Here is a 14,583-nt window from a genome sequence, read left to right as displayed (position 1 = left end):
TAGTTGTCCATCAAAGTACAACAATAACAATTACCATCCATTCTTACTATTCATGTTATTCAATGGCCATACAAGCTTGAGATTTTATGAGCAAAAGACAAAAGATGACAAGAGTTGACCAAGATTGGAACCCCTTCAACCACTATCACTATTCATATCAACTAACCATTTCAAGTGTCTTTCATTCAATCAAATCCATCACATGTCATAAAATCCCAAGACCAACTCCCACTCACTCTTTACACACTCTCTTAACATGAAGAAGGCCTTGGAACACTTCACTCCTCCCCTCCATTTTCCCTCCTTTGGCCGACCAAGATTTCTCTCTCCCTCATTTCTTTTTTTTTCCTTTCGCTACCTGTCGGACCGGTCCCGTCGCTGCCCATTGTTTCGGCCATATCTCCGTCGTCTGTTGTCCGATTCTGGCGAACCACCACTCATTGGAAAGCTCTCTCTCTTGCCATTCTAATGATATATTACACGCCCAAATTCGCTTAACCGTTTGTCCTGTAGAGCCTCTTCAAGCAACAAAGGTCACTACCCAGATCTGGTTCGAACTCGAAGAGATTTTAGGCTATTTGGGAGCTTGTCTTGGCTTTATTCTTTGGTAAGACACTCCTTGAACCTAATTTAGACATGGGGCAACATGTATTTAAGGTTGAAGATGAATTTTAGTGGGTTTTGTTGACTGACTTCGGCATGCTCTCCCTAGAACCGAATTTGCCCACCGTCGGACCAAGTCGAACCACAAGCCTTGCTGCCCTCTTTGGACTGATTTTGGCTAGCTCAAGCTTCGGTGAGTTGTTCCTAACCTTTCCCTAGTACGTTAGGTTACTAGAGTTCATTTAGGATTAGTTTAACTAGAGATTGTGGGCTGTTTTTATGGAGGATTTGATGGTGCCAAAAATCTGATTTTTGGGGGATGGATATGATGAACTTGTGCTCGAGCTTGTGTGTTGGTTCAATGGTCCTTACGTGATGAAATGTGGTCGGTTATGCGTGATATGCTAAGGCCGAGTTGATGCTTAATATGTGTAGGCTTGCCTCGATTGAAGCTTGAGTTTGTAATGTTTGATTTTGGATTAAAAGTGGTAATGGCGTAAATTGGCATTTAGAGCACCATGAACTTCTATGAACCAAAAATATCTTGCTTGTTTCGTAATGAGGTTAAATAAACCAATCGACTTGAATGTGTACTAGTTGTGTGCGGCGCGAATTAGTGATTGTGAATCGAATGGTTGTTTGGCTAGTGACTTGTGTGTGTTCGACCATTAAGGGAAAAACATGATTAAATGGCCAATGTATTGCGTTGAGGGTATTTGATCCCGATTGACTTGATGAGGTCTTGCAGCTCGAGAGTCTTGTAGTCGATCGAATCATCTCGAGAAGTTGGAGAGTTGAGAGTCACTACATTGACCGAATCATCTCGAGGTTTGGACGCGAGAATCTTATATCGACCGAATCATCTCGAAGGAGTTGAAGGGTCGAGAGTCGATATTTGACCGAATCATTTCGCTTTAATATGTGAAATCAAGACAGTTGAACGAATGGGCTTGTAATGCCCAAATTGTTTATTGGTATACCTTAGTACGAAGCTTTGCCTTAATTATGAATTGTGTTTGACTTGAATTGAAGTTAAAACGCTTGAGTGCCATGCCATGCTCCGTTATTGTATTTGCCATGATAATTGCCTTGTTCATCACATGTGTTGCATTACCTCGCTTGGCATGATTAGAATTGTTCGGAGGTAATAATGGACTAGGTTATGGTTGGGTTTGATTCACTGAGATGTAAATTTCACTCCATCGCGGGATCCATTTTTTTTTTTCCCCGGACCCTAAACCTTGACTTGTTAAGATGCCGAAGATTTTTGGGTTCCCGAAGGAGTTTGAGCCTGTCATTACTGAGTACCGAGTAGGACCGAATCAGACATATTGTCGGAGAGCAAGTACTTTCCGGGTCGATGACGGAGGCAAGCATTGGAAACTCTTTACCTTTGTGTCGTGGACATATAGAGACAGAGCCACATATTTTGGACCCCTTAGGGATGAGGTCATTCTTGACGATGTACTCAAAGCCGTCGGACTCATGGGACCCGATGCCTCCGCCGTAGGAGCTATCGAGGCGGAGCTTGTAGTCGAGCCGATACCTGGACTAGAGATTCCCGTAGTCGGACATCTTGATATGGACAGAGGACTTGAGGAGCCGGGAGCCGCCATAGAGGACCCTATGGATGCCGACTAACTAGACCATAAGTTAGAGGCCGAGATAGAGCCCGTGGAGGCCGAGGAGCTAGAGCTTGAGGATCTCGAGGAATTGGAGCCCGAGGAGGTCGATGAGTTGGAAACCGAATAGGTTGAGGATTTTCATGAGATGAGCGTTTGTCCTATGTGCGCTCCCTCTATTGACGACTCTACTGATGACGAGTCGAACCCTTAGATGTAGTTTAGACATCCACCTTTTGGTACCCTCTTAGATACGGGGGAGTTTGACTAGGGATAGTCGTTGTCTTCTTTTGATGTCATGTATCGCCTTAGTCCGGACCCACTAATGTATTTTGTGTTTTTATACCTATGTGTAAAATTAAGTATTATGCTATGTGATGATTAAGTGTGTGTGGTTGTTTATGCCTTCTGAGTCCTCTTATTTTATTGTATGAGGTTTATTATTTATCATCTTCTGCATGTGTATTACATCTCGCGTACTTATTGTTCGTCAATTGTTCTTGGGAATTATTCGAGATTAAAATGGTGACCCAAGGGATGTTCACGTGCTCACAAGGACGCGAGGTGTGACACTTGTTGACGACACCCCCAGAAACCGAAGAATGCAAATTTCTTGGGACATCTCCTCGATGAGTTTTGATTGATTTTGGTGGAGGTTTGACCTTCCCATTTTCATTTTGGACCGTCGTGTTTGGTCTGCTTTATCTTGCATCGCTCCTTACATGGTGCGTTAATCTTGTACAGGTCCTTCTATAGTTCCACAGCTTGGTCTAGTTGCTGGCCTCTCTGTGGTTTTTGTTTAGTTACACCTTTTCTACCCGAGCTACGCTTACGCTGTTAGCGACACTTCGGTAGTGTACGGTGGAGGTTTGTTTGTAATCTGCACTTTACTCAATACATGTCTTACCTTTACAAAAAAAAAGAAATGACAAACTTTTGGAATCGACAAGTACTTGGCTCAATGTCATGCGCCAAACCTTACGAGCACGCCAACACCCCGCACAGGCCGTAAGTTTATAAACTTCCCGGGGATCCAACGGCAACGAACTTAAGCATGAAATGATAAGCACATGCGGAAGCGAGAACTACACTCCATACAACAGAATTAAATACAATGACCTAGAATGTAAAAGAGAGATTTAAAACTTACTCCATACATTTCTTAAAAACGTCAAATTGACTTCAAAAGTTACTACTTGATAATTTTCAAAATACAACTTCTCTTAATAAAACAAGGTAGATGAAGTTTAACCTTACAGAGCTATACGGGCGAACACAACCCTAAATATAAAAATAGCTCTCTAAGACTACAAAAAGAAGTATAGTCAAGTAAGGTTAACGGTTCATCTACTTCAAAAGGGCATCTTCAAAAGCCAATCCATGGCGATCATGGGACTTCATCATTTGGGACCCGAAAATTGTTATCCCATGACGGGGTGAGAATAAATCTCAGCAAGTTGTTCCTAAACCTAGACCAGGCCAGTAGTACCTCCAGACAATTCCTAAAACATGTAATTCTACTCAAAGGGACAATTGCTCAGCAAGCAAAACGACAAAAGCACACTACAAACATAAGATAGAAGTTCACAATTCAAGTCATGCTTTACAGCTTTAAGGTCGAGCTTCGTACTTGGACATTTCACAAATCACAGAATCATAAAGGGTGTTTCCTATCGCATATTTCAATCACATACCAATCATTGATATCGGATTGCCAAGTGCTCGCGTCATAACGCTTTAGGCCATTTTAAGCATTAAGACTCGCGTAATCACGCATCAAGTCATTATAAATATTAAGACTCGCGTAAACACGCATCAAGTCGTTATCTCGCGTTTAACGCCTCAAGATAAATTCAATTCCCCGCGTATCACGCTTCAGGGTATTATGTGATCTCATATATATAATCAATTCGTTCGCTTAGCCAAATTTGAATTCAAGGTCAATCATGACCTAAACAACACAAGCCATGCCAACTAACCATAGCACTTGTTCGAGCAAGCATGAATTATACAATCACAAAGGACATCTCATGGTTCATCTACTATGCCCCAAACACATCAATTCATTCATGTTCCTCATCATAAGGTCAAACATACTAGGAGCAATTTATCCATTTAGCCAATCGATCATTTCAATCCCTCATGACCGAATACAAGGTACTTAGCTAGCCAATTCCAAATGCTCAATTCACATTGGCAAACCATAGCCAAACATAATAACGATAAGTAATCAATCCACAAGGGCACCTCAAGACCAAACACATATAGGGCAAACAAGTTAATTTAGCCGCGTCCATGCATCCTCGGCGGTATCCACTTACTGATTTCTATATCTAGACCTACTCTCAGAAAAAAACTGACATCTTTCTAATTTCTTTTTGAGCAATCTAAACTCAGAATCATGTTTCTCATGATCTTACGGTCGTGTGGGAGAAAATGGAGCTCAATTCAGACTCCAGACGACCTCGAACGAGCCATTTCAATTTCGACGCGCGCTGAAAAACGGGATTAACGGGTCTCTCGGGTTTCACACATTCTTCATACAAAACTACCCTAAAATCCTACCAATCCAATTCTAAACCATCCATTAGTAACCTAGAGTCCTAGACTAAGTTTAAGAGTAACTTACCACAAGATTCAAGCTTGAAAAGCCAACCAAGGGGCGGCAAGACTTCACGATCAGATCTGGAGCAGATTTGAGGGCTGATTCAGTCCAAGGAAAACGCTTGAAGTCAGCCACTTAAATCCTCTTAATCCACTCCAAACTTCTTCCACAACTTGTCTAACATACTAAGCGAGGTATATGGAGTTTCTTACCTTGAAACCACTCAAGAAACTCCTTAGAACAGCCCTACAAGTCCACAGTTCCAATGAAGGGTAGCAGTTGTTTTGGCTTGGCTTTGGGGGCTCTCAACGGCTCGCGGACGGCGGTTCAAGGCTCACGGTGCTCTTGCGGAGGAGGGTGGTCGATGGTGGTGGTGGTGAGGCATCCCGATGACCAATGGACAAGGTAACAAGAAGGAGATGGTGGTGAGAAAGGGAGAGTGAAAATGAGCTCTTGCTTCTCAAGAGCTTGTTCCCAAAGCCAAGAGAAAGAGTGAGAGATTGAGGTGATGGGTTGTCTTAGATTAAGCTTTTGACTTGAGGGGGCTTAGTAGACTAGGTGGTTGAGGCTTTTAAGGAGAGTTGTCTAGGGAGTCACATCAATAATTCAAACTTTTGGCTTTTTGCAAATAACAACAAGAGGGGCAATCTTGTAAATCCAACTCAAGTCTAAAAACTACTTTGCCATTAATCTAACTTGAGGAATGAGCTCTAATCTAACGGTAAAAGAGTAATTTCTAATTCCATCAATATCTCACTTTTCTAATCATTTTGGGACGAACCGTAAACTTAATTGACTTTGGTGAGGCGACATCCAAAATATTCATATTGTGATCCTTAAAAGTCCGATGCCCAAGTTCAAAGTCCAATTTAATGGCTAATCCCAATCGATTGCAACTCGGTTTATCTCAAACTAACGGGCGGCTCTTTAGGAGTTACGCGTATCGACCTTATGATTCGTATCATACTCAAGCTATGGCAACCTTGGTTGTCATGTGATTGCGAGGGTCGATCATTAGTTCTAAAGGACGCGATCGTCAGGAAACGGTTTAGGAACGTTCACAAATTATACTGTGGTCAAACGGAATCACCCGCGACCCAATTATATAACGTTAGCAATTTGTTCCTTAGTCGTTCTTGGATCGGCCTATAATAGTTCTAAACCTTCCCTCGACAACCCTTATGGCCAAATTGTCGATCCATGATCAAGTTCTTAGGTCCACGTACCAATTTCCCAATTAGCCATTCCCCTTTGGTTAGTTAACTCAAGAGTGATCAATTCCGAGCGAGACTCACCGAAATACATCGATGACATTTCATTACTTCAAAAGAGTCGGATTTCAGAATGTCACACTCAATCAACAAGAAGGAAATTTAGTTAGGCAAAAATCAAGTTGATCTTATCGATAGCAAAGGAAACCATCAAGATAGAGTGGAAATTATCAATATGAGTCCACGCATCGGACTAGAAATTGATCGATGAAGCCATCGACAACAAGCTGTCCAAGATTTCGACCAAGTTTGAGCTTGCAAACCTATTGATTAGAAGCAAAGCCGGGACATCCACAAAGACATGCAATCATTAGGGTACCGAAGTTGACATAACCTTTAAGATAGTGGATATATTGCAACTTCTTGTAACCGCATATAGGATTATGGAATTATTCCTAGATTTAAATTTAGTAAATATTTGTTGAACTGTTGATTGTGAGTTACAAGAACCCCAAGTATCCTCTTCTTAAATGACCGCCAATCTATCCATGAATACACGCTGTCCATATGTACTTTAAATTGGAAAAAGTACAATTTTAGTGCCAAAAGTTATGTACGGAGATCACTTTGGTGCTAAAAGTTTCAAACAGATTACTTTGGTGCCAATTTGGAGAAAAAAGAATTACTTTGGTGCCTCTGGCAAGAATTTCCAGCAAAAAAAAAAAAATACATGGCTTTTTGAATTAAAAATAATTGCTGACCTGTCAAATAGTGGAAATGCCCAATCCATGTGGACATTAAGAAATGACACCGTTTCATCCGACGTGGCGCGACATTAAAAAACAGCGTCGTTTCATGAGCAGATTAAAAAAAAAAGAGAAAATTTTACATCAAACGATGTCGCTTCATCTTGTAGCCATCTTCTCCATCACAAAACATTTGGGCATGCACACTTCACAGTTCCATTTCGCTCGCAAGGTTCCCCTTCACAGTTTCGTTGCCAAGCCAGCCATCGCCGCCGTTACTAGCCGTTGCTGGGCGTATCACTCAGTTGCACTCCATCGTCGGTATGTAGCTACCTCCATTGCTCGCAAATTTCATTGGAAATGGAAAATTGGGGCTCCGATTGAATTGAAAAATGAGGGCTTTCAGAAATAGAGCAAAATTAGGGCCCCGTATGGCTTTCTCCATCTCTGTGATAGATTGAGAGGGAATGATTGGGCGCTAGGGGAATTGCGCATAAAAGTAGGGCTCGGTAGGACCTTGATGCAAAAAAAGGGGCTCGATGGTACCCCAAGCTATTGCGTAGAAAAGATAGGGCCCAATCGGGACCTCAACATAACTTTTGTGGCATTTGTGATAAATTATTGGGGATTTGCTACTCGGTAGGGACCTCCATGTGAAAAAAAAGTGGGTGTTTTTTGTATTTGGACGCTGTTTGGGGTTGGTAGGACATCAATGTCAAAATAATAGGATGCAGTGGGGCCTCAAGATGAATTTTGTTGCTTTTGTGATAAATTATTGGGGATTTTCTACTTGGTAGGGACCTCTATGTAAAAAAAATTGAGTGTCTCTTGCATTTGGTCTCTGTTGTGTATAAAAAAGGATCGGTGGGGACCTCGACAAGTGCATTGGTTCATAGAAGTTACTCGGTGGGGACCCGCATGTTATAATTCCTTTCGTCTTTGTTTGCTTTGTTGTCTATTGCTTAGAGATGTTGCATTGTGGTCCCAACACACAATAAATTTTGTCTTCCTTGGTTGTAGTATTAGCATAGGGGACAAGCAACATTTTGTAGCCATCATTGTATGGTATGGTGGGGAATTTGTTACTGGCACCAATGAGTTAGGATATGAAGGTAGGCTTGAAGATACCATCTTTGTCGATGCAAGCAAGGCATCTTATATTCAATTACTATAGATGCAAAGTAGATAAGTTGCATTACTATGTTCTTGGGAAGGCCTTGTTTGGCTAGTTACGATTCTTGGAGGATGATAATGGTCTTAGGGATATTATTTACCATTATCTACATGGTGGGAAGCGACGGTGTATGTTGAGCATGACAATAGTGATGAAGATGAAGATGATGATTGTGACATTCTAAATTTCGACCCAATTCGAGACTTATAAATGAATAAATGTCCAACGATATATTTCAGTTATATCTCACCCGAATTGATGACTCATGGGTTAACTAACCGAAGGGATAAGGATGACAAGGAAACCGATACGTGAATTTAGGAACTCGAATAAGAAATGGTGCTTTGACCATAAAGATTGTCGAGGGATTATCTTGGGCCATTAAAGGCTGATCTAAGAGCAATGGTGGAATGTGTTGCTAGCATTATACGATTGGATCGCAGGTGATTCCGTTAACCAACGTATGATTTGTGAACCTTTCCTAAATCGAATTCTGACGATCGTGACCGTCGAAACTAGTGATAAGCCCTTGCAATTACATGCCAACCAAAGTCGCCGCTACTTGAGTAATCCTAAATGTGGTGAGAATCACGAAGTCGATACGCGTAATGTCTAATGAGCCGCCCGCTAGTTTGAGATAAACCGGAATCAAGATCGACGGAATTCAGACGTGAATTAGAATTTGAAATTGGGAATTGGGATTCGAGAATTCCAATAGTTGAGTTTGGACGTCCCCTCGTTGTGGTCTAATAGGTTGTTAAGTTTTCCTAAATGTTCATAATATTTTAATATTAGGGTTAGAAATTAGCGTTTCCTTAATTTCGCTCTTTAGCGCTTAACCGCTTGGGATTAGATTAAAGTGCGATTAGGGCTCCCTAACCCCTAGTTGGCCGAATTCTTGGAGGGGCAATATTGTTCTTTGTTGTATTCAATTATTTGAAATGAGACAAGAGAGAGATTTGGGGTAGGGGGCCCTTTTTGACTTAACAAACTAGCCTTTTCTAGCCTTCCTAGACTTGTACTCTTGTCCCCAAGATCTCATCCTTTTACCTTGATCTTGGAAGATCTTTATGGAATGACATTTCTCTCTCCACTTCATCTTCTTCGGCCGACCAGCTCTCTCTCTCCATCTCCCTCACTCGCTCGTTCTCTCTCTCTCTCTCTCTCTCTCTCTCTCTCTCTCTCTCTCTATGCAGATAACTCGAACCCGGTCTCGTTGTATTGCCCTTAACTCCGTCCTCCGTTATCGGATTCCAGCGAGGCACATACCGTTGGAAAGCTTATCGTCTTGGCTTTCCAACGTGTATTCGTGAGTCCATATCCGCCCAGTCATTTGTCATGTAGAGCCTTTTTAAGCAACAAAGGTCATTGCTGACTAGTTTGAGTCCGAGAATGACTTAAGCTTTTGGGGGCTTGTTTTGGCTCCAATCTTCGGTAAGACTCCTCCTAGACCTAGTTAAGATGTTTAACAACTTATGTATGAGCTTGAGATTAGACTATAATGGATTTTCATGGTTGATTATGGGTGAAACTTACTAGAAAACCGATGTCGCTCCCGGCACCATCGACGACCAGATTAAGAGAAAGGCTTGCATCGCTTGTTTCGTGGTTTTCCTTAGTCCAATCATATGGTAAGTTGCTCCTAAACCCTTACTAGGAGGTTAGGCTACTAAGAGATCATGCTATGACTTGATTGATGTTATTTTGGGGGTTGTTTTGGCCCAATACTTGTGAAACCCAAATCTGTCTTTGGTAAAGTTGTGTTTGCTTGATTGCCCTTGACTCGAAGACCATGCTCTTGTGCTTGACTTATGTTAGTCCAAAGTGGTGATGAAATGAGGATGGTGCGTCGTGTGAGATATTAGGCCATGATGAACTAATTTTCGTTTAATTGAGGGCCTTGATGTTCAAACGAATGCTTGGGATTCGTGGATTGAATTCACTATTTTGAATGGCCTAATAGATGCTCTAATCGAATGCAAAAGTTGTACTCGAATCGATTAATCATGGTTTGAGATGGTTAAAGGTTAGATAACCTTGATTGCTTGTTAGCTTTGAAGTTGTGAAGTGTTACGACAAGGGCACGTTTGTCCTATATTTGTTTCAGTTATAATTCTCATTGAAAGTCGTGTTCAATTAATTCGTCCGATGCTATATGTATGCCGTGTTCGTTTAATTGTCCGAGACTAAATCGGGTTGTGTTCATTGATTGTCCGAGACCGCGATTAGTTGGGGTTGTGTTCATTAATTGTCCGAGCCCGGACCAAGCTAGATCTATGAGTTATGGAATGGAGAAAGGTTAAAATTGATAGAATATAAGCTTAGTCCGATTGCCAAGTCCGAATGAATTTGTGATTTCTTGTTATGCCAATGCCTTGAGATTCAGTTGGTTTCTATTTTGTTTTATACTGGACTTGTTTACTTCATTGTGGACTTTGTTTAAAAAAAAAAAAAAAATTGTCCGGACGTACTAATGGCCTAGGTTAGGTTTAGGTTCAACTTGCTGATATTATATCTCACCCCATCGTGGGTTTACTTTTTTAGATCATAAACCTTGAAGAATGTTGCCTAAGCATTTTGGTATCCCCAAGGATATTGACACATCCATTAAGGAGTTTCCCGTAGGGCAGGGTACAATATATATTAGGTACGGGAGTACGGTTTGGGTCGATGAGGGAAATGATAGCTGGATACCCCATCTTTTTAAGTCATCGTATGTCCGTCAAGAGGGTGAGACTTCCGGTCCTCTAAAACCCGACCGAGTTCCTAGGGATGAGATCTTGACTTGGTGTTACCCTAGACCTGTTGAGGGTGAAGGTAGTACCCCCGCCGCCGAGTAGAAGAATACCCCACCTAAGTCTCCGATCGTAAAAGAGGAAGAGAAGGAGATAGAGGTTATCGAGATCTCTCGAATCCAACTCGATGATGAGGACATGATGGATGCCAAAGATTTAGTTACTCATTCCCTATACGAGCCAGGAGACAAGAATGACGAAGACGAGAGTGATGAGTCCGATGTTTAGTAGTAGTCGTCACCTGTCTATGTGATGTCCTTTGATTATGTAGTAGGATAAGTAGGTTGTCTTTTGAAACCTATCCTTTTATGTCATCGTCTCTATGATGTTAAAACCTATGTTGTAGCCGACTAAGTTGTTATATTATATCGTGTATGTATGTATGTATGTATGTATGTATGTATGTATGTATGTATGTATGTATGTATGTATGTATGTATGTATGTATGTGAGGTTGTTGTCCCAAGTCATCTTATTTATGTGTGTAAGTGGAGTTTTACTTCTCACTTCTGCATGTATGTTTCATATCCACACGTAAGTTGATGCCGTTGATCCTAGGAGATATTTGCACCGAAACGGCAACCCACACGGGATGCTCAAGCGCCCGGCGGTCCGGGGCGTGACAATGATGAAGGCATGCAAATAGTAGAAGTAAGAGAAGAATCTATTTTAGACCAAGGGCAATTTGAAAGGCAAAAGCGGGGAGCAAGTAATGTTGACAAAGCTCAGCAAAAGGGTAGATGTCCGGAAGTATCTCGGGAAGACATAGATGATGAAAGATTGACTATATTAGCTTGGAAATTTGCGGAAGGCAGCGAATCAGAAGAAGATGAAGCTTTGGCATTGCCAATGATGCAAGTGATGATGATGATGATGAACTTGCATGTTCAAAGCAAAGGCAAATGGATTTTCCGAGAAACAAAGTTGCAGCATTTGGAAAGTCGCATCGGCTTCAAGCAGAAAATAGGAACGTAGGAGGTGCAGCTGCTAGTAATAAAACTGAATATGAAGAAAGTGGCGGTGACGACATCAATGCTAGTTTTGGGAGTGAACTTGAAGGTGATCAAGTACCCTTATGTAGAAGAAGGAAAAGTAAGTACTATCGTTATGATCCTACTGTTGCATGTCCAATTTTGTCTATAGGATTGAGGTTTGATAATGTCAAGCAGTTAAAAGAAGGTATTGTCAAGAGCTCAATTTCTGAACAAAGGTGTGTGGAATTTTATGGACACACTAAGGACTTTTTCAGAGCTAAGTGTTCGCAATTAAATTGTCCTTGGAAGATTTATGGCGCATTGAGTAAGAGGACCGGGTTATTCCAAATTAGGTCATTACAGGAAGAACATAATTGTCCCATTATATTTGATAACAAAATGATAACAAGTGCATGATTGTTGAAGCCTTTTTTCGACACTATTAAGGCGATGCTCGAGATGAAGAGTCCTAAGTTGAAACTGTTAGTGAAGGAGCAGGTAGGGGTTAATGTGTCTAGTAATCAATGCAAAAGAGCCAAGAAGAAAGTGATGAAGGCATTGATGGGTTGGTACAAGGAAGAGTATGCCTGAGTGTAGGCTTCAAAATTCACCCATTAGAATTTATGTAGATGTTGTCGAGAGGCCACTTGCTCGACTCGGGACCAAGTTTGATAGATTTTATGTTTACTTTGATGCATGCAAACGAAAATTTTTGGCTGGTTGTAGAAGAGTAGTTAGATTGGATTGATGTTTTTTGAAGGGGTTATATAAGGGGAAGTTGTTGACTGCCATTGGAAGAGATGCCAATAATCAAATGTATCTCATAGCTTGGGTTATTGTCAAGGTAGAGAATAAGGACACTTGGTCTTGGTTCTTAAAGAATTTGATCACCGATCTTGAGATAACTAATGGGGGAGGTTGGGCAAAACAGAAACAAGGAATAGACACGGGGAAGGTGTTAAGTAAGAGGATGAGTAGAACTAGTGCAAAGATGAAGTGCTTATATTGCCATATAGAAGGGCACAATAAGAAAGATTGTCAATTGAAGAAGCAACATCAAGAACAGCCTAGTAATGGAGCAAGTGTACGGGCAACAGTAGCTGAAGGGCCTATTGATGGGCTAGCCGTAGGGCCAATAGTTGGGCCTACTCATGGGTCAATACTTGGGTCTATTGAGGGGTCTACTATTGCGCCTATTGGTAGGCCTAATGGAGAGCATTTATGTGTTCAACCACCGAGTTAACAGTTCAACGCACGACAGGTAAAAATATCCAAGAAGTTGTACAATTATTTGTGTTAGTTTTATTTGCTGGACTTCACTTTGACCGTGACGTTTTGGAATTTTGACATTTGTAAGAAAACTGAATTCGATAAATTTTAAATCATGAATTTTAGTCTGAAAAATAAATTTGAATTTTTGAGGATTTAAGAGACAATCATTGGATTGTTCTGATACCTCGATCGGAGAAAGTAAAGCTAGATTAGTCGAGCCATCACGTCATTATAACAAGACCTTCGCGCTTGAACCTAGCCTTGACAGAGCCCTAAATGTGAAAATTTCAAATTTACCCTTAGTTGGTTGAGCCAAATGATTAACCGGTACCTATTTATCAATGATCGTTTTGCCCCTAGATATTATATACTACATGGCGAAATTTAAAATTTTGAGTTAACTAGTGGTGGGCCCCTCTTATCTTGTCAGCCGGCTCCCCATCATGTCATTTCTCTCTCTCTCTCTCTCTCTCTCTCTCTCTCTCTCTCTCTCTTTTCTTTTTCACTTTCTTTTTTTTTCTCTCTCTCTCTCTCTTCTCTCTCTCCTGCTGTACCCCCTTCAACCCGACAACACCCCTATCTCTCCTCCCCTCTGTTCATCCAACCACCACCAGCCACCTCCATCCTCCATCGCCGCTCCGCCACATCGCCCACCGGTCCTCGGCTTGCGCTATGCTGGCCACCCACCCCCCGATGTCGTTACGCTTTCGACCTCCAGCAAGTAACTCATGACCCGGCAGCCACCCCCAGCACCAGAGACCCACGGCCCCGCTGTCCTCCACCTTGCCATAGCCCGTCAATAGCCGAGCTCGCCAGCCGTCGTCTTATCGCCCACGGTTGAGACCGCGAGAGCTCACCTGACCTATAATCCCGAGCTCCGTGACCCATGGCCTCTACCCTATCCTCGTGACCTAGTAGCCCCGGACCCGATAACCCACGGCCCCTTCCTCCGCTAGCTATGTTCCAGCCGCCACCCGTGAGACCGAACCACTTCAGCCAACTCGTCGCCAACCCCTTCGCCGGACCCGCGACCTCCAGGTATGAGCTACTCCACCCTCACGCGCCTTTGTTGGCCGCTAGTTAGTGACCGGAGAGACTTGCGGACAGCCTCCAACTGCGCCGATAGCTTGAACTTTCCCTTTAACCGCGCAGTCCAGCTACATCGTGTTGAGCCGATAGCAAGGGTAGCCGAGAGCCCCTCCAATTGAGCGCCGTGGTCCGCCACCCCACCGAGCCTATCTGTCGTGCGTTGTCACGAGCCGCCGTCATCCGGGTGTCGCCGAGGACCCACAACCCTTGTGGTCGCTCCGAATTGCTCGTAACCGTGCGTTTGTCGGGATCATCGTTGACATACCCGAGTCATCACCGAACTCGTTTACCTTGTGAGTTAACCCTTAATCTCTAATTAGGTTGTTAATTGCGCTTAGGATTAGTTTAATTAGTGTTAATTATAGATTAATTAGTTAACTGTGGTTAGGCTAGGTTAGGTTATTAACCCTGGTTAGGTTAAATGACCACAGTTAGTTAAGTTAACCCTGGTTAGCTTTAAGTGGACTGTGGTTAGTTGATGGTATACTGTGT

The sequence above is a fragment of the Rhodamnia argentea genome, chromosome 11 (genome assembly GCF_020921035.1).
Source record: "Rhodamnia argentea isolate NSW1041297 chromosome 11, ASM2092103v1, whole genome shotgun sequence".
NCBI classification, from domain to species: domain Eukaryota; kingdom Viridiplantae; phylum Streptophyta; class Magnoliopsida; order Myrtales; family Myrtaceae; genus Rhodamnia; species Rhodamnia argentea.
Note: the sequence above shows the minus strand (reverse complement) of the source record.